The 20,434-nt window shown below is 40.6% G+C and overlaps 1 protein-coding gene across 1 annotated transcript in view; it reads left to right on the plus strand.

The window, feature by feature from the left end:
* The first annotated feature begins 4,058 nt into the window (after positions 1 to 4,058).
* Positions 4,059 to 20,434, plus strand: part of ELK3 (ETS transcription factor ELK3) — a 38,337-nt gene continuing 21,961 nt past the window's right edge. Inside the window, exon 1 of the mRNA XM_032689306.1 lies at positions 4,059 to 4,533. The gene's annotated coding sequence lies outside the window, so the exon portion shown is untranslated. The remainder of the gene's footprint in view (positions 4,534 to 20,434) is intronic.

The raw sequence follows: 20,434 nt of genomic DNA on the forward strand, positions 1-20,434 counted from the left end.
TTTAGGTTAAAATTTGCAGAATTTCTTTGTTCTAGAAAATGTGGCATGAGGTTTTGAACCTTTTGATGATGACATGCAATTGTTTTTCCCACTAATCTGAACCAACTTTGACCAAGAGGTTTCTCAAGAGCAAACACAGTTCTGTTGATGTCTTGCCATCACCTCTTCTAAACCTCACAATTTTACTCTAGATAGCTCAGCAAAAAGCTCAGGAAGAAATCTTGCTTGTGGGAAACACTGTGCAGTGTGGTCCCTTGAGGTTTAGAGTCAGTGTTACATCCCAGAGGTAGTGCTGTACAGTATTGTACACTGCACTTTTCTTGCCAGTGAAGCTGCCTGTGTGATGAGATACTGAGTACCTGACCACTTTTTGAGTGGTATGGATCCCCAAGGACTTTTTGCAATAATTAGGTTGCTTGGCTCTAAAGCCCATGCTTGTCCAGCAACAGGAAAGTGTGAAAGAGAAAAGCCAAACCTGCTAGAGGAACATTCATCAGTATTGATGCAACATTTGCAAGATATTTAAATAACATGTCAGGAAGGGCAGCCAAGAATCCTACGCAAATTAGGCTGTCATTCCAACTCAGGTAATTATTTTTTATTTACCCAGTTTCCAATATTCCCTAGAAATCCTACTGTAACCTGTTAGGTGGTTATTCAAGGTAAAATTTCTAGAAAGTAAGAGAGAAGAATGGTTACAAGTGATTCTTCCACAGAACCTACTGTGTTAGTTGTCATAAAGGCAGACACAAATCTGAAGCCTCTTCTCTGCAGAGACTGTAATTTAGAAAGAAATAAAAAATGTTTAGAGAGGAGGAAACAATGTATACATTCATTAAATATATTCACAATTAAAATGTTAAATGAAACAACAGTTATTTCCAACTGCTTTCAACTTTGTTCTTGATAATTACACATGATTATAAGCATCTATGTGCATTTAAGGAAAATTGTATACTGCAAAGTGACAGTGCAATTATATAATTTAATTTAATAATTTAATTACAGAGGGTCTCAAGGCTCAGAGTGAAATTACACTAAAACCTAGACCAACATTGATATGAGTCTCAGCCTGAAGAGCTTTAAACAGAGATCTGGAGGAGAGCAAATCTACCTTTATTTCTCTGTTTCCTCCTTTTAGATTGTTAAATTACAGCAGCACATGAGATTTATGAACCGTTTAAAAATGCAGTAGAAACAATCTGAAGAGACAGACAAAGCCTGGTTTCTTAATTGATGTAATCTAATAAAAATGAGGCAGAATTATAGTCACTATTCTTAGGAATGCTTTGGGGCAATTTTTTCAGCAAAAGGAGAGGTTTATAAATACAGGCTCTTCTACAAACTGCACTGTCCATAGGTAAACAGGACACAGAGACATCCTGGGTGAGTGTTTGTTCAAGGATTGCCTGAACCCACCAGATGATAACTTCCAGCAGCAGTAACCTGATTTACTGGTCGAAGGGGAGCTGTCTTAGTTACATTTAGTCCTTTATGAGTGCAACAGCTGTTGTCTGGACCAACTCTGAGCAAGGAACAACAATTTCCAAAGCTAAACCCTCAGATCTTCACAGCTTGAAGACAGAACTAAGGCTTTACAGTTAACAGTTGCAATGATTATATGTGCTGACGAATCGATGTGAATTGAGACAGAGAAGTTGACTACCAACTCTACTAAAAACATAACTACCATTTTTATGACCATGTCAACAAAGAGGTTTTTCTGAGTGGAATTGTTTTTGCAGAAGAAAAAAGCTCCTGCACAATAAAAACATGCAATTTTCCTCATTCACTGTCTTGTATTTTTGCATCAGATAATTCTTAGGGATAACTATAAGTGTGGATTAATTCAGCCAGGCAGATATTGTAGATGAGAGAGTTTCAGCAATCATTCCATAAAGAACAGTGTTTTTATCAAGACAGTTTCCAAAAATAGTTTCCCGATGACATCCATATTGCTAGGATCAGTAGCCCTGGTCAAAAGTTCCCATTTTCTTCCAGTTCCTGCAGAGTTTTCTGAATTGTTTGTGTTTCCAACACATCCTGGTGGCTTCATTCCATTAAACAAGTTCTGCACTTTTTAATCCAGCTTTCATAGGGTAATATGAAGACACCTCATCCAGTGGTCATCCAACTTCCAGCATGGCAGTTTTATTTAGGTTTCTACCTCACTATAACAAAAAAAGGGCTGCTGCTGTAAAAACAAAATAAAACAAAAAGTAAAAAAAAAATCTAGTGCTGTAAACCAAGATATAGCATAGGAAATTAAAGAAAAATTTTGTTAATATTTTTAAAGGCATAATGTTATTTACTTTTTTGTAGAAGAAAATAAGTTGTACTGGTTTTGAGAGTTTGTTCTCTCAGATCTCCATATCAATAACTGGTCAAGGCAACTCTGGAATATCTCTGCTTTGCCTCTTGGTCAAGTGAAAGATAAATATAGAAGATGAATGCCCAACTGTCAGTCCAACATTGCATTTCGGTACTGTAAAAGCTTCTCTGACTGTTTTGCTTTTACAAAACTGGGTCTTCAGTTGTAGTTCCCAAACAAAGATTGATTCCTGCATCCCACTGACTTACAGCAAAGACTTTATCCACTGTGCATTTTAATCTAGGAAATGTACTATCTCACATTCAACATTTTATTGCTTCTTTATTTGGGAAACACAATAAGAGGATTTAGCAGACCTCAGATCTGCATTCTGAAGTTCAGAATGACTTCTAAAAGGGAATGATTTAAGAAAAATAACAAAATGACATTATTTGGTGTGCTGGTAACATGTTCTTGCTCCCCCATGGCATGTTGGAAGACAAGAAGGAAGAAACTTGAAGGACTTCCACAAGAGACTGAATTTGCTCATATTCAGTTGTTCAGATGCTATTGACTGCTGCTTAGTGGCCAACTGTGACAATCTCTTTAGCTTCATCAAAACATACTTCTGTTCCCAATGACATAGCAAGCAACAACCCAATAGTGATAAAAAATTATCGTAGCTTCTGTGTCATTGCACGTCAAGAACATTCTTAACTGCAGTTATTGTGCTGGGATGATAAATCTCATGACTATTAAAAGAAAAAGCAGTATTGATTTTGAAGTATTATTCATTGAACGTCACTGATGTACTACACAGACAGAAGATAATGTCACTCATTCTGAGGATTTCCCAATAAAGTTAGAGAAATAGTACAATGTAGACATATGAGACACAAGAAAAGACAAAACTGATGTAAACTACAAATACTGGAAATGTGTCCCTTTTAGTAAATCCAAACCAACAGTTTAGATCTGTGGTCTGCAGCTTGAGGGTCAAAACCTAAATCCCAATCAGCAAGCTACCACTGGTCTGTCTCTTGAGCTATGACGTGGAGCTGGAAGATACAGCTTGGATTTTACTGTATGTGATAGGACAAGGGGTAATAGTTTTAAACTAAAACAGGACAGTTTCAGATTAGATACAAGGAGGATAGTTTTTACAGTGACAGTGGTGAGGTTGCCCAGGTTGCCCAGAGTGGTGATAGATGCTCATCCTTGCAAACATTGAAGTTCAGGTTGGACAGGGCTCTGAGCAACCCAATCTAGTGGAAGATGTCCGTGCTCATTGCAAGAGGGTGGGACAGGATGACCTTTAAAAGTCCCTTCCAACCCCAACCATTCTATGATCCTATGATTTGAGTGCCCCATTTGACTTTTAATATGTTATTTCCCTCAATTTAAAGTGTTGGCCATGTTGCACTGCTCATGTACTTTGCTATCTATGTGAGGTCCACCTCGGAAAACGGCCAGTGCATCCAGTGAGCTACTGCACCCCACCAACCTCTCAGATCCCAATGACTCCAACCAGATGCTCCCCTCCACCGTGACCTCAGCTCCAGCACGGTGGGAAAAGGCGACTGTCTCTCCAGGGGCCAGTGCCTCGCCGAGGGCACTCACCATCCTGCGGGATGGTTCGTAAGGGGTTCCGAAGCATCCCTCCGGTGTCCACCGGGGAAATGCGGGTCAGTTTTGTCCCAAGCAGCTGGGGCGGCCGGCGGGAAGCTCCTCCCAGGGGTGTAGCACAGGAAGAGGTGGCGGTCGGGGGAGCCGTGGAGCTCCCTGCGAGCCGGCGGAGTTACCGCTGCCCGTCTTACTATGCGTGTGTCTTGTGTTACAGCCATGCTGCACATCGACGGCCAGAGCGAGGGGCGCGGGGAGGAAAAGGCTGTTTACACAGACTGCAAACCGCCCGGGGAATAGTGCGGGAGAGGAAGTGAGCCGGGCCGCTGTCTGACTGCCCCGGCTTCCTGCTCGCTCCCTCACACGGGCAGGCGCTCACACACACACACACACACACACACACACACACACACACATACACACACGCACCGGCCCAAGGGACAAAAAAAAAGAGAGAGAGAAAAAAGGGAAAAAAATCAGGATCTCATTACTAGAGCAACAGAGCGTCTGCAGAAGACTGTCAGCATGGAGAACCGGGGGATTTTACCCAGCTCCCTCTAAACTACCAGGAGAGAGCGGAAAAGTCCCTCAGCCGCTGGGTAGGTACAAGTGCTGCTGCGCCCGCCCCGGCTCCCGCAAAGTTTCGGGGGGCTGCGGGGAGGGGAAGGGGGAGCCGGCGGCTGCTGCGGGGGCCGGCGCCCCGCTCGCTGGTGGGAGCGCGGGGGGCACACGGCGGGGCACACGGCGGGGCACACGGCGGGGCACACGGCGGGGCACACGGCGGGGCACACGGCGGGGCACACGGCGGGCTGGAGGTGAGCAGCGCCGGGAGCAGCGCGGGGAGGGGGCTCGGAGCCCCGCTCGGAGCCGGGGAGCCCAGGGGTCCTGCCCCGGGGTCGGGCCCGGCCACAGCGGCGGTAACGGGGCAGGGGGCGGCGGTCGGGGAGGCAGGACGCCGGAGGAGGCTCCCGCCGCCTCGGGGGCCCCCCGCCCCAGTGGAAGGTTGCCCCGGGGACCCTGCCGCCCCCCGGGAGCTGCGGGTGAAGGTGAGAGGACGGAGCGTATGGAGGGTGAGGGGGGGGCCGCGGGAGAAGGGGCCGGGGTGTGAGGAGGCGCAGGGCCGGGAGGGGGGCGCCGCGGGTCTGGGGGAGCCCCGGGACTCCGCGCCGCCCCGCAGTCCCTCGGCGGTACCGGGTCATGCCGTGCCCCCCTCCCCGGCCGTGCCCGGCCGGCGGTGCCGCGGGACTGCCCCGTCCCGGCAGCTCCCCGGTAACGGCGCTGGGGCGGCGGGGGCCGCCAGGGTGCCTGTCACGGCGGCGGGGGCGCCGCGGGGTCCCCAGCGGCGCTGCGAGGCCGAGCGGGGCCGGGGAGGGCGTGGGGGAGGGAAGAGAAGGCCCCTGCAGAAACTGCAGAAGGGGCTTTTAAAAGGAAAAAAAAAAAAAAAAGTGTCGGGAGAGTTTCTGGCTTGTCTGGAAACAGCAAGACTAATTGCCATGCGCTTCCGGTTTGAAACTGGCAGCAGACAACATCTTGAAAATGAGTCACTGCAGCTCACAAAGAAACTCTGTGGTTTTCTCCCTCTCAGGTTTATGTATTTGCTCCTTTTTACAGTTTCCTTTGTAGTCTTCTGCCTTCTCCCCGGCCCTTCCCCCCTCGGCTTTCCTTAGCCATCTCCTGCCCCTAGACCCCCTTGGCCGACGTGGATAGTTTCCACGACCAACTGAAAAGAAAAGAAAAAAAAAAAAAACCCACAAAAAAATGTTTGTAAGGGAAGGAAAAAAAAAGAGACAGAGAGAAAGGGAGAGAAAGTGGAGAGTTGTTGTTGGATCTGGCTTTACTGAAGGTTAGAGGGACTCTGATGCTGCAGGGGGAAAAAGTTCCCTGAATTTTCCACTGGCTGCAGGAAGAGAGCCCATTTAGTCATGGCTAAGTAATGTCTGCACACACACCAACTAATCTCATTAGGAGTTTCCGTTCCCTAACACAGGAGGGTTTTGTGAAGCCCTGTCAGCCTTTCTAACGTTGCAGTTGAAAGGGAGACAAGTTACATCTTTATTTACTTACGTTTGTAGTGCTAAGGCAATTTTATACAATGCAGCATCTTTTCGGTCATGAGGACTCCAACTTCAGAAGTCAATGGTTACATTTAATTTCTAGCAGAAAGTCGTGGTTTATCTCATATTTTGCTCATATAGACTTTTCAATTATTTTGGGTTAATGTAATTTATCCATAAATATTTCCATGGGGTGAAGCACATAAATGGAGTATGCAGAAGGCTGCGTTATGAGAAACATGTTCTATCCATCTGTGACAGTTGTATGTAACTGCAAGATTAAAAGACTTTTGAGCCAAGATACTGAGGTGATGGGCATATTTGAAAAGCGTATTCACTCACGTAGCCTTCCTGTATTGGTGCTTTACATGTCTAATTTTCAAGTGATTTTGTACGTACCACTTTTAATTTAGTGGTTTGTGTAATTATTTCATGATGATTTATTTTCACAGCCGTCATGAAAGAAGTCCATGTTCAGAATTAGAAAGATTTTTGCCATGCCCCACCAAACTTTTTGCAGAAAAAAAAAAAAGCCTGGAGCAAACAAAGAAAATGGATTCTTGCTTGCAAGTGGGTTTTAGCTAAAGGAAATGTCAATAAATGTGAATAAAATGGCACGTAACAGGAAATAACACTTAGCTACTTAATTGAATTATCATGTGATAGCATTAAACTAGCAAATATTATGCAAAAAAGTAGTACTTGCAGTATGCCACGTGTTTACTTTTGAGGATCTTCCGTGTTTCCTGTACTTCCTATGTCCAAGTGGCACAGAAAAGTTCTTCATTAACATCACTTTACAGAGGACTTTTATTAGTGGATTAGTGACACAATCTCCAGACACAGATGCCTCTTGATTTTCTAGCCAGGCAATGAAGAATTTTTAGAATAGTATACAAACCAGAAAATGCCTGATCTGTTTCAATCAAATGCAGTTATCATGAAGCAAGGGAATTTTTTCAGTTTTGTAGGTTTATTTCTTTTGTAAAATTCTAAATTTTAGAGAAAGTGGTGCATTACTGGGCATAATGATCAAAAGTCTTTTGAATATATTATAGAACAATTAGTGTGATGTACAATAATAAACCTCTTACTGAAGAATGTTTCCTAGCTCTTATTATCTCTCTTTGAAATATGGATATTTAATTGTCCACTTACTGCATTAAATGTTGCTGGAATTTCAGTGTGCCATCTACATGAAGCACACACATACATACGTACGTACACATATATATATATATGTAGTCTATCCACACAAATTTCATATATTGTGTTCACTCAATTTAAGTATAAAACATCTTGATGTCCTATAGAAAAACAAATGTAGTAATAGTGTAATGGTTGTATGTTCTGTAAATTTGAAAGACTGAATGAGAAGTAATCTGTAGATGTGTTAAAAAAACAGCGGTTCTGTTTGAAATAGAAAAAAAAATCCAAATATCATATAATGTATGATAGTTTCCACTCAAATAATAAAAAAGTATTAAAGGCATTTTTACTGTAAGTATTTTATTCTTTACCTCTTTTAATTTACAAAGTATAAAAGTGTATGAGAAGAATATATATTGTCTGTTAAGTGTTCAGATACTATCATCTTTGCTTACATCTTGATTTTTCAAATCACCTCTGTGGGTTGTCCTAAAAAGAAAAAAATCTACAGGTTTATATCCTTTCTGGTATCGCTGACTCTACCTGGATGCAACATCTGAAATAAGCAACACGGTCTCAGGGAAGAAACTCAGCTACAGCTTTCCTTGTAACTGTTTATAATAATATGCACATGGACATTTTAATATGTAGAAACAAAAACGTAATTTGTTTTATTCATTAGCAGTTCTCACTGCTTACTGATTCACAATGGTTCTTTGCTCCTGTTACTTAATGTTACTTTATTAAACTTCAATCATGAAAAGAAATCAAATGTTTCACTCCAAAGACTGAGGTATTCCCTCTTTGCTGTGCAGAAAGTCCAGTTATGTAAATTTTACCTACTCGTTGTAATGCCCTTCTTGGGTTGAAGGCATTCTTATGACAGAGGTATCCTTAGAGGCAGGTGTTATTAATCAAGTGATCACAAATACTGATCAAAAACTGGTTCTGAAGGACTTAGCACAGAATGAAAGTCAATTTGCAGGTTCATCAAGGTGCCTGGAGCTTGTTGCTTTCTCTGAGGCTCATATGTTTAAATGTAGGAAGGTAGGTATACATAAAATGGACATAGAGGTCCATCAGCTGTATAGAAAATACAAATCTTAGCCTTGGAAATGCAATGACATGACAACATGTTACTTCAGAAGAAAGAAATAGGTGCCAAAATAAACAGACATTTGGCTACTAAGGATAAAGGAGCACAGGATAAGAGTGGAAGCACCAGCACATGGTTATTTGTGATGCATGTGTTTATGAAAAAGTATTTTAGCTAATGCGTCTTGGTGACACCATGTAAACTTTGTAAGCTCATGTAGTTACCATTATCTCTGTGAGTGGTTCCCTGTCATAGTGCTAAATAATCTAAGAGAGCGAAGAACTGATAAATTAGCTACTACTTCCCATAAAGGTATGGCAGGTTGGACTCACTTGTGCAGTTGAGGTGATTTATCAGTCCCTGGTTTTCTTCTGGTGGAGGTGGGTCCAATGCGCAGCATGCTGTTGCTGGAATCAATTTTGGAGCTGTGACACTGATTATAGGACAGTTAGCCTGGGCCAGTTTCAAAGAGTACTGTTGGTTTTGAGCTGCTGTCTATCTCTGGTAGTCACACCCAATGGTTCATGCCACAGGCTGTCACCGACGGGCCTGTGAAAGTCCTGTTGCGCCGTATATCCCGGGATTGATTCACCCTGGCTTTCTCAGTGTTTCCCACAATAGGGAATCTCATAGTCTTGAATCATTAGACAGATGTTTACTTTGTCTGTGGCTTGTTAAATGAATCAACGAGTATCTGGAGGCTGTTGAGAGCTCTTGAAAGACAGAATATGTCTGTTCTCATGTTGAAGTATTTTGTTGAATAATGAATGATTAAAGATTTAGTCACGATTTTGAGGGGAATGTCAAGGTGTAGGCACAGGAAGTCCAGCTCATCGCACCACAAAATACAAGACTGTATGGATGGAAACAAAGCAGGTGAAGCACAAAGTAGCTCTCATCTGTGCACTTCACAAGAAGAAATTCATCTTTTTCCTTAAAACTTACTTTAAGTCATTGTGGTTTTATATGTCAGTAATTATATCAGAATTCAGGTTCTTAAGGGTTTGCTGTTAAGAGTGGATTTTAATTCAAAAGCTCTTTGAAGGACATATGCTGCTTTTATAAAAGCAAGAACTAAAGAAAACACCTGCCATAAGCATTGATATGAAAATATTACAGAGGCACTACCTACCACTTAATAACTGTATAGTCTTTCTGTGTTTCTAATATTGTATGAATACTGTGGCAGTCTTTTGCAGTACTAAAAAAGTACACTGGAGCTGTTGATCTACTTAGTCAATGTAATTCATGGGCAGTGTCTCATATTGTGCTGAGCAACTAAATATTTAAGTAATATTTTATATGCAGTTAAGAACATCAGAGGCCAAATTTTGCCATGGCCTAGGCAGGTAATGAAATGATACATTTTTTACTCTTACGGAGTTACAGTTTCCAACACCATGATTTTGGGCTGCTTAAGTAGCATTGCTGTGTTTACCAAGAGTAGCGGGGTTTGTCCTTTTTGTATCTGTGGATCCATAATTATTTCTGAGCAGTTGTGCCTACTGTTGTAGTGCTGTGGTGCTTCTGCCTTGCCTTCAGGAGAAAGGTCCATTGACCCCTGTGGGCATGGCCATGTGTTGAAAACTGCTCACCTGTATGATGACACCTATGAACTTTTAAGATAAATACCAATTTAAATCAATGTAAAGAAAGGTTTCTGAAGACTATAACATGATCTGTCTACATCTGAGCAGTTAGATACAGCTCAGGATCTTCAGGAGAAGAATTTCTGTAGGAAGCTACACATTTTGTTTTGATCTTTTAAAGCACTTAGGCATGTATTTACTTTTGAGTGTGTCAGTGTGTGTTAATGCACTGAGACCAACTGCATGCTGAATGTAACTAAGGCATTGGAATAGCTTTTGCTTGCTCTTGCAAGGGTCCTCCAAGTCTTCCATAGCTTTACTTTACATTTTGCAGTGTCAGGATATACTGTCTGAACAATACTGCCAATTCTGTGGCTTCTCCCAGACCCATTTCAGGAGTCATTTCACACATCTGTGTCTCTGCTTATCAATTTACTACTCATTATATGAAGATTCAGAATATAACTTGAATGATCTTTGCAAATACTAGTTTACTACATATTAATGTTTTTTGGCTCTCATGCAAAAACCCTGTCTTAGTTTCTTGAGCTTTAAAGTATACAATTTTCTTACCTTTTGAATCCTAACTTGAAGATCATTTGAACTACTATGAGAGGAAAACTTGCATCTTACACATTGTTTTTTAGTTTTAGCTGTCATTAAATTATGTGATGAATCATTTGTAATTTTTATGATTCTTAACAATCATTCAAAATAATTAAAAGCTTTCTAGGCACTAACTTAAGAATTAAGTCCCATTAATACAATTTTACAAGATGGGTCTTTTTCTGAAAACATTAATGAACCAGGAAAGATGTTGTGTAAGACACGCTTCCACAGTTGTACATAAAAGAGTAGACTGGTATTATATACTTCATCTAAAGAATCTAAATGTTTTTAATCAGATATCCTCCTGTAAGTTTCCCATCCTCATTTTGCAACACAGCTGATAGTTCATCTGGAAAACAGATTTCTATTCTGCATCCATTTGCCTCTAATGTGGTGACAGCACCTCTTTACTGTATCTCTGTATATTTCTTCTTTTTGTTGTTGTTGTTTGGTTTTTTTGATGAAAATTGATCAAATGTATTTCAGTTTAAGCTTTTTGAAAAGGATGCTAATGACTGCTTTTGTTTTTAAATGTTTATATTGTGGTAATGTTTGAGAGGCCCTTGCTTTATCAAGTCACAATACAGCACAAAAAGTTTATAGACTGAAGTACCACCATTATCTCTTCCCAGCAATTAACAGTAATTCATGAGAAGAAACCATCTTTTAAAAGCATTTAGAAAGTTAGAACAAATTCCTATTGCAGCTCAGTTAGTGAAATCTGGAGAAAGTTGACTACCTTCAGAGAATTTCTTCCATGCTACACTAACATAGCTGAGATGGGAATGTGTGTTCAGATTTTAGATAGAGACCTCTGTGAAGTCCAGTGACTCAGAGCAGACTCAGAGCAACTGGCATGTGTGGTTAGTTTAGCAAACTGTGAGTGTAGAATAGGGCTGGTATAGAAAGTATGTTTAGGAAGGACACTGGGGAGTGTCCAAAGCAGGGCAACACTGGTGAAGGGACTCGAGCGCAGGCCCTATGAGGAGAGGCTGAGGGAGCTGGGGCTGTTTAGCCTGGAGAAGAGGAGGCTCAGGGGAGACCTCATCAGTCTCTACAACTACATGAAAGGAGATTGGAGCCAGATGGGGGTCGGTCTCTTCTCCCAGGCAGCCAGCAGTAGGACAAGAGGGCACCATCTTGAGCTCTACCAGGGGAGGTTTAGGTTAGACATTAGAAAGAAATTCTTTACAGAGAGAGCGATCAGACATTTGAATGGGCTGCCCAGGGAGGTGGTGGAGTCACAGTCCCCGGAGGTATTAAAGAAAAGACTGCATGCGGCACTTAATGCCATGGTCTAGTTGACAGGATGGCCTTGGGTCATGGGCTGGACTCGATGATCTCAGAGGTCTTTTCCAACCTGATTGATTCTGTGATTCTGTGATTCTGTAATCAGAATGACTGCAGCACTCCTTCAGTACTGCTGCTTCAGTGCTGAAATTCTGTGATGAAAACTATTCCAAACAGAGCAGTATCAAGGCTAGATTGATTCCCTGGGAGTAGGGTGCAATAATACTGACTGTGCAGTCTCATCCAAGTTGAGGAGAGGGAGCATTTTGTATACAGCAAAGTTTTCTGTAATCATTGAAATAGTGTCCCATTTGTCTCTCATCCACAGTTTGCAGCAGCATAGTTTAAACACACAGGACACAGACAGTACAGGAGAGTAGCAGCCAAATCTTCTGTTGGCTGAAATCTCATGTATTCTATGGTACATTTGGTTGGATATTCCCATATTTAATGAACTATGTTAGGGGAAATGTGTAGGTGTGACCTGCAGGTTCTTGCTGGTGTAGTAGGCAAGTGAATAATGTCTGAAGGTAAGAATCTTTTAACTGGATTTTCGTTTAGCTAGTACATGATAAACACGCATATCAGAACTTTGATTAGCGCTGAGAAAGAAGAATAGCAGACCTTTGAGATTTTTACATGTAACAGTGATTCTTAATTTAGGTTTTTACTATGAGTTAATAACAGCATTTAAAGTGAAAAATACAGACCTTGACTAGTGCTGTGATTAGTTGCTCATTTTTTAGGACTAAAGAACTTACACTCTGGCTCGTGCTCCAAGAACTACTGCAATAGCACTAATGTTTTGTGAACAAACTGTCCAGGTAAAATGACTCTATATATGTAGGTTACCATCCACTGAATTGTGTTACACCATTTTCGGTGTAATGCTATGACTGACTCCTTGCAACATGGCAATATACAGGTAAGCCAGTATGTTATTTAGTAGTTTAATGGCTCATTTTGCTAATTCAGCAAATTCTGAAAATTCAGCATACATCGTAAGGCAAGCTCTGACTGCCAGTCTAAGCTGTGATGATCTTGCTGTGCTTCAGGTCTCATGAAAATTGCCAGCCCCCTTGGTTTGTCTGAACAGAACTCTGAAGACTCTTTCCTGTCCTTTTGGCCAGGTTCCTTTCTGCTCACAGTATAAAAAAAGACCTTTGTGTTTATCTAAGTTTTAGTCTAGGAAAAATCAGTGGCAAGGGGAAGATTAGTTTCAACATCTGAATATGAAATGTATTAAAGCAACATTTGAGACAGCAGATAGTATTAATACACCATTTAAAATATTAGGGCCACTGGCATAAGTTACAAAGCATTCAGTCTGCTGTCACAAAATCAAAAATTTTAATATTTCAATTAAAGAAGGGAGTTCAGATAAGGAAAAAGCATTTACATTTGAGAGTAATCATCACTTAATATGTCAAGTAAACTTTCAGAATGGCCACTGTTCCTGGAGGTTGTAACCTCTGCCCTGTTTAGCTCTGGGACCGTCAGAAATTTTATACAGGACAGTCAAGTAATCATGACCTGTGTCCTATCGATGCCGACAAAAATGTAAGAGAAAGTCATATGGGAAAAATAAACATGTAAGGCTGGCTTTGAAAGCAGGAGTCCCTTGGATTGCAGCATAGCGTGTTGCCAGCATGCCGCAGATGTGCGCCACATGAGCAGACAGAAAGCAGTGCGAAGAGTCTGCATTCATTTTATGTCTGTCCCAAGGTGAACAGTTGGAGCCATTACGGATTTCTGTAGTTTTGTTTACAGCTCACTTTAGAAATAATTGAGGAGGTTATTTTTAAGCCTTTCACAGGGAAGCAAGTAGCCATATTCCCTCCTGCTAAGAGCTTTCAGTCCAGTGGGATTAAAACTGTTTCTTGAAGTGCATCCTTACAGAGAATGTGAAAATACTCGTGTTTTTAAAGGCGGTGTCATCACACCTCTGCTTGGCAGGCAACCAGTCCTTTGTTGTATTAATTTAAAGGTTGCAGACTTTCTTCCTTTGGACATCTGCCTCCGGCTTTCTTTGACTTAGTTAAAACAATTAAAAACTGCAAACATTTTATTACCAAATGTACCTACTGAAAGCATTACTGGACATGTGTGTGAAGGCTTTTTTTTCTGCAGTGGAACTTGATGTTATTCCTTAATATTTTGCTAGATCTTGCTGCTGTCTCTTTTATGTTGCTCTTAACCACAGGAGGCTGTTTATTTTTTTAAATGTGCTGGGCCATAACAGTGGGTATTCTTGCTTGAGAAGGAGACCTTGTAGATTTTTACTGTAAATAATCTTTTAAATTAGAATTTAAAGTTAAGAGAAGACTAATATGCAGGAGTGGCAGAGTAGGCATACCTCACGTGGCTCTTTTAAGTAGATTGGGTGGCAAAATCCTCTCTGCTTTTTTGGCACATCCTTAAACCAGTCCGGCTTTGTGTGGCAATATTACTGTAATTTTGCAGTAAATTGGAACTTTTGTGCTGGGGCACCCCTGTAGCTTTTTCTAATGTTTCCACTGGGTGGTGCTGCAGGAATTCCTTTTTTTTTTTTTTCCACTTGAATCTGCATTTCCCAGAAAGACGCCTCTAAAATATAATAGGAGGAAGTCCTGATTTAGAAAGTTTTTGCAGTTTCAACACAATGGAAGGACTTGGAGGATGCTCTGACAGGAAATGTCCTGGTTGCTGGATGTGGAAAAATTACCGGCATTCTGTATCATACACATAGTCGGTTCTCTAAAGTGTCCTGGGTATGGGTTACACCACTGGTTTGATTTACTACCTTTACCAGAGAAAGTTCTGCATCAAATGAAACGAGGTATATTTACACATTTAGTTGTGAGCTTATTTTTTCAACCCCAATTAAATTAGTAGTAAGATCTCCTTTGATGCGTATTTGAAAACTTTGAGTAAACAAATGGATATTTGTTTTTCCTCCTTTCTGGCAGAATTACTAACTCTTCACCAACCACATCCTATTTATCACCCTTGAAGCATCTCTGTTGAGAAATAAAGTGTTAGGACTGACTCAGCCTTTTGCCTTGTTCATTCAAATGTTTCTGAGCAAACACTTGGGCAGATTTGGCAATTGTCTTTAACCTCTCATGATATATTCACTGTTATACGGATGAATTTTCAGTGAAAAATGTTATGGCTGACAGAGTTTTTGATTATTTTAGGAAAGTTTCTTTTCTTGATTGCTACTCTTGCTTCTGTAATTAAATGCAAAACCAGCGTGCTTCAATTTTTTATGGAAAGAAAAATTGTCCTAGAGGATTTATAAGCTGTTCAACTTTTCATACAGACTGTAGAACTATGTTTAGAATGTATATAGAGTCTACCTTATTCCATATAAACTCTTTGATATTTGTTATTATGGAATGGAATTGTTTTGGTGATTTCCAACATGAGTTTTTTAAAAAACTCACATAACTGTTTATTTTCTAAGTATTAATATAATTTTACATGCATTTAGTTAAGCAAAAATCTCTATTTCTACTACTGAGAAATGATGGTTAAAAAAAATAATGTCAGAACAGTCACATTCTTGCACATGTTATTGCAGTAGTCCTCTCAAGGGTTAAAATGAACCTGAGACACTTAGAAAAATAAAACCAGAGCTGCTATTACAAACTGGGACAGATGTAGGAGGCCAGGTTTCCTGTGGCCCATTTTCCAGTTTCCTGGCTGCAACCTGCAGAAATAAAGGAAGCTGAATGCTAACGTGAATGAGAAATTTAACAATGCCCCGCGTCACGCTGCTCAGAGAAACGTGCTGGACAGAATTAGGATACAAAACCAGTACGTGGACATTCAAAAAGTATACATACGTTTTCCAGAGTAGTTGAAGTGGTAAAAAGAGGTGTCTGTTACTGAGAAATGCTGTGTGCTTGCAAAAGCACACGTGCTTGTAAAGGAAATGTAAGTGGAGGTGTGTGCCTGCTGTGATGGGGCATACAAAAAGGAGCTGAGTCTATTGCAGCTGCTTTGGCTACAGAAGGAATCAGCATTTTCTTCATATGCTAAGGGAAATAAATTTCCTTGCCCTGACTCAGCCTCTTAATCCTTTTTGTACGTGTCTGATCACCATCTCTCTGTGACTACCTATAGGGCATAATGCTGGCTAACACCTTTTATGTCTTCTTGATTTAATTGATCTCCAGCTGTTTTTTTTTTCAGCTGCTGAGTTCCTCAGACAGTTTGTCCCACTCAGCTGTCCCCCCTCTGCTCCAAGTCCCATGACGTGGTTTGTAGCTCAGACTTCCAGATGTTGTTCCTCTGCAGACCCTCTAAAGCAAAAGGGGCTGGTTTTGATCTTAATGCCTGGCGGATTCTTAGTTTTAGCCCTCAGAACTTGTTCATGTTGATTATCCGGGATCAGCAGTACACCTCTTCATTTTAGAAAGGCTATGGGAGAGCTAGCATAGAGTGGGAGAAAGAATCCAAGTAGGAAACCTGGACTTTGTGTGAGAACATATATTACAGCTGTAACATAGTTGTATGGAAGCTAAGGAGCTCTGCAGAAGTCGTGAATGCTACAGAGCTGCTTTCCAGCTTTTTGCCCTTTTCATCTAGCTTTTTCTGAGCAAGAGTCCTACAAAACTTAATGCCTCAAAGACTATCCTGCTTATCTCACAGTTCATGCCATAAATCTTTCTAATACTGAGGTTTTTATTTAGCTAGATTTGTCTCTGAGCCTCCTGGTTTTCCACTGCCTGGATTTAAGGTGGCCTGCTTATTTGCTTTATTTTGCACAGCAGGTTAATGACTATATTTTTGGACCTTAATGCCACTTTACTGACTGACATTTTTTCATATGGAATTTCATATGTATTGTCTTGGTAAAAACAAAAATTAATGCGGCTCATCAGCACATGTATTCTTGTGTCTTAACTATTTCTAGTGTAACTTACTTATGTAATGTTTTCATAATGTTTGTTCATGTTGGTAGAGGGCAGTCTCCATGCACTAAAGGGAGAGACAGTGTTTGGCATGTAACCCCCTTCCTGAAGTGAGGAATTTGGGTACCCCCTTTACAGGAGCATCCTCTCAGATGGAACACTTGTTGTGGTTGTCTCTGTCCTTTTCTATTATCCTCTTCAGGAGGAGCTTGTGGTGTTAACTTGGCTGCCGCTCCAAGTGTAGGCATTTTTGTTAGTACCTCAATTTGGTTGAAATAAATAGGAGCAGTATTATCAGCACAAATATTCTGCATAGCCTCCTTCTAGCATCAGTCCTGGCCTTAAAATTTGGGGTGTGGAGAGCATGTAGTATCACACTGATCATGCAGTTGGTAGGCTTTATGGGGGGAAGCACACTGGAAGGAATGTAAATTGTTAATGCAGATGTTGTTAGTGTACTGTCACAGCCGCCTGAGAAATGGATTTTCAGAAAACTCAGTCCTGAAATACTGTTTTGCTGTCTAACACAGCATTTCCAAATGTAGTTCCTTCTAACTATGCCTGTGATTATTTGCATCAGCGGTGGATCAATGGAACTGATCAAAAAGTAAAATTACTAGGCTATCTAGGTCAGGTCAAATTTTGTTTCATGGCTTAGAAAACATCTTTGACTGTCAAAGGCATTGTATAAGTATTTTAAAAATGGTAAGATTGCAAAATCAGATGTGTCAAAGTTAATGGATTAAAAAATTGACTTTTTTGTCTACATGAATTTTGATTAGGCTTTCCATGACACAGAATATATGTTTCTAACATAGGTTGCCTTTCCCATTCTGTACCGTTGATGGGTGTCACTATCTAAATAAGGGCGCTTATAAAACTATTTTTCTTCTAATCCATGTAATTCAGTGTGTGGTTCCATGTATTATTTATTGCCCCGCCTTCAAGTCTTGTACTGAGCACAGAAGTAACAGGAATTATTATTATTATTATTACCATTTAGTATTAATAAAGAGTTGAATGAAATGTGGTCACTGTAGGAAGTGACCACATCCTAACACCCCTTTCTGTCAAACTAAGGCAAGACACTGAATTCCCTTTGAGTCAGTAAAAATTCAAAAGAATTAGAGAATACATAAATGAAACTCAGTGTTTTCTGAAGATTTCCAACTCCTCTCAGTCATAATGTATAATGACTTTTAATACAGGTACCAGATTTTTGGTTAAATTTCATGTCTTCTAATACATCTGTCATGTGATTCCTTTGCTCCACCACTCAAATGAGGCACAAGTTAAGCCTTAGTACACTGTGTGGCCATGCTGTCCTCCCAAGAGGATAGTTAATATATTGTGGAACCCAAAAGGGTGCCTGTAGAGAAAGACAGGCTAATACTTTTATTGACCTGACTGGAAATGAAATGTTTTGCGTCAGTAAAGAAATCCTGTCACCGCAGAATCTTAGATTTTTTCTGTTGTCACAGGAAGAATGGGAATTGGTCGTAGGCAGAATGGGAGCTTCAGGGAAAGTTTATGAGAGAAGCCCTCTTGCTGAGTCACAGGGTGCAGAAAGAACCCCCTTGCTTTCTAAACTCCTCAGAGTCTAGGTGTGGCTGGATCCAGTCTCAGCCCCAGACTTTGTCAACAGTTTATTTCTAGAGGATTATATGGGTGTAATTAAACCTTTATACTAGATATATTTATAGAAAAATAAATTATATATTATGATACCAGTTAGACAAAAAGATCTTAAATCAGGATTATTTACTACACAGTACAGAAGCTATAACTACTAGTATAGTGCACTATTTTGAAGCAATATTGAAGCGATTATATTAAAGCTGGCAAAAACCCAATTATTAAGTTACTCACCCATACCAACAATTGTGGGCAATTCTATTTTGCTCTGCCTCGAGGAGTAACCTTGAGGAGCATCCCCACTCAAGAGACACAGACTCCAAGAAGGAAAACCCTGCCCTTAAAAAGGTATGACTGGGCTTTTATAGTACAAAGTGATCAGATGTCTCCAGGCCAGCTGTGTCAGCTCAGCAGCTTTGGGTAAGTTATCAGTAGTATCACTTGTTTGTTTCTACATTTTTGCCTCACTATCAAGATGTTTAACTCTGGGATTGATGATACAGTCTGGTTTCAGCATTATTCAACACGAAAAGCAGCATGAAGCACCCCTCTCCATTCACCACCAACGGATTTGCAAACAGGGCATTGTTCTATTTGTTTTACCCCATTCCAGGCAAAGCATCCTGCTATAACTACTCCCCTGCAAATCACATTTTACAGAATGGAAATGAGATGCAAAGATTAACACCAGTTTACAGAATTTAAGGAATCTGAGGTTTTACATCACCATATATGCTTAGCACAAGGCTTGTGTTAAATTTACAGCTGTGAATATTCAGTGCAACTCAGACCTGAACGCCTCAAGTTTGGTGCTTAGAAGAGAAGGACCGTACAATTAATAATCAGCTGAAAATGTAATTAGCATGATTTGCCTCATGTAGGAATCATACATATAGTTGCTATACCAGCAATATGGGAAGCTTTATGCAGGAACTCGGTGGCAGATGGAGGGATGAAGCACAATGCAGCACTGAGCTGTTTTAATCTCATTTCTGTAGGGGCAGACTTAGGTCATACCCAGTAGAAGATTTATGCATATACCAACTAAGCACATCGATGCTGAATTCTGAGGTACACAGGTCCTTTATAAAGCCCATTGAGAGCCATTCACTTGGGAGAGTTGATGGTAAGGCAAGCAGGGTGGTGAGGAGCTGCCTAAATCTAATCCCACCACAGCCATCTGCCCTTGATCCAGCACCTGAAGTGACCCCCCGAGATTATGTGTGCATCTCAGCTGGCTGAAGAAATGAACCACTTTGAAAAAGGCGGCAGTATCATTTTATGTAATAACCTGATGGAAGTCACATCTCCTTACTCACCAGGACATGTGATTTGTGGAGTGAGTACTCCAGTAGGATGCTCTCGCCCAGGCTTGTGCTGTTCATGCGTTTTACATTATGCCTATGGCTGAGTCACCTTGAGGCCCATGTTCAGTAGCTAAAATGGAATCCCAAACTGTTTACATTTTACAAATGATAAGCATCAGAAAACAAGGCTTATAATAGAAAGTGTAGTACAAAGTTAGCTGTAGTTACCCTATGAGTGTTCTTAGGCAGAGGTGAACTTAGGCAGAGGATGGAAGAGGCTGCAGCAAAATGCTCTTCCCTTTGAGTTCAGTTCCACCTAAACTCTCTCAAGAGCCACAATTGCTGATCATTTGAAGGAAGGTGTAGTTTAAGATCTGGATGAGAGAGTTGTGTCTCTGAGGCATTATACTGTTTTGGTTAATGATATAGCGCTGAAGTTTGTATTGGTGCTTCTATAATTCTCTTCCATCTTTGTTTTCCTCAGCTGAAGTTCACTGACAGGTCTTTGTAGCATGGAACACCTGTACATAATTTAATGAAATTTTGAAGAAAGATATTTATGAGTTACTAATGATTTTCCAGGGCAAAAAAAGTTCCATTTGTGATTTCTTGTTTGGAAGTGTGGTATGATACAAGCTGAGATTGTGCAGGGTATCACTGCATAATACATGATATACAGAAACTAAGATTATTTTGAAGGAATATGGTTGTATATAACTACACTTTTTTAGCAAAGTAAATAGCAAAATTTATAAATATTAATTAGAAAGTATATATGATGTGTATCTGTGTACAGGGACACTTTATTATCAATGAAGTTATAGATAAATCATCTGCGAAAGAGGTTAATACTTGCTCAGATGGTGTAGT

This window comes from Chiroxiphia lanceolata, chromosome 5 (genome assembly GCF_009829145.1).
Source record: "Chiroxiphia lanceolata isolate bChiLan1 chromosome 5, bChiLan1.pri, whole genome shotgun sequence".
NCBI classification, from domain to species: Eukaryota; Metazoa; Chordata; class Aves; order Passeriformes; family Pipridae; genus Chiroxiphia; species Chiroxiphia lanceolata.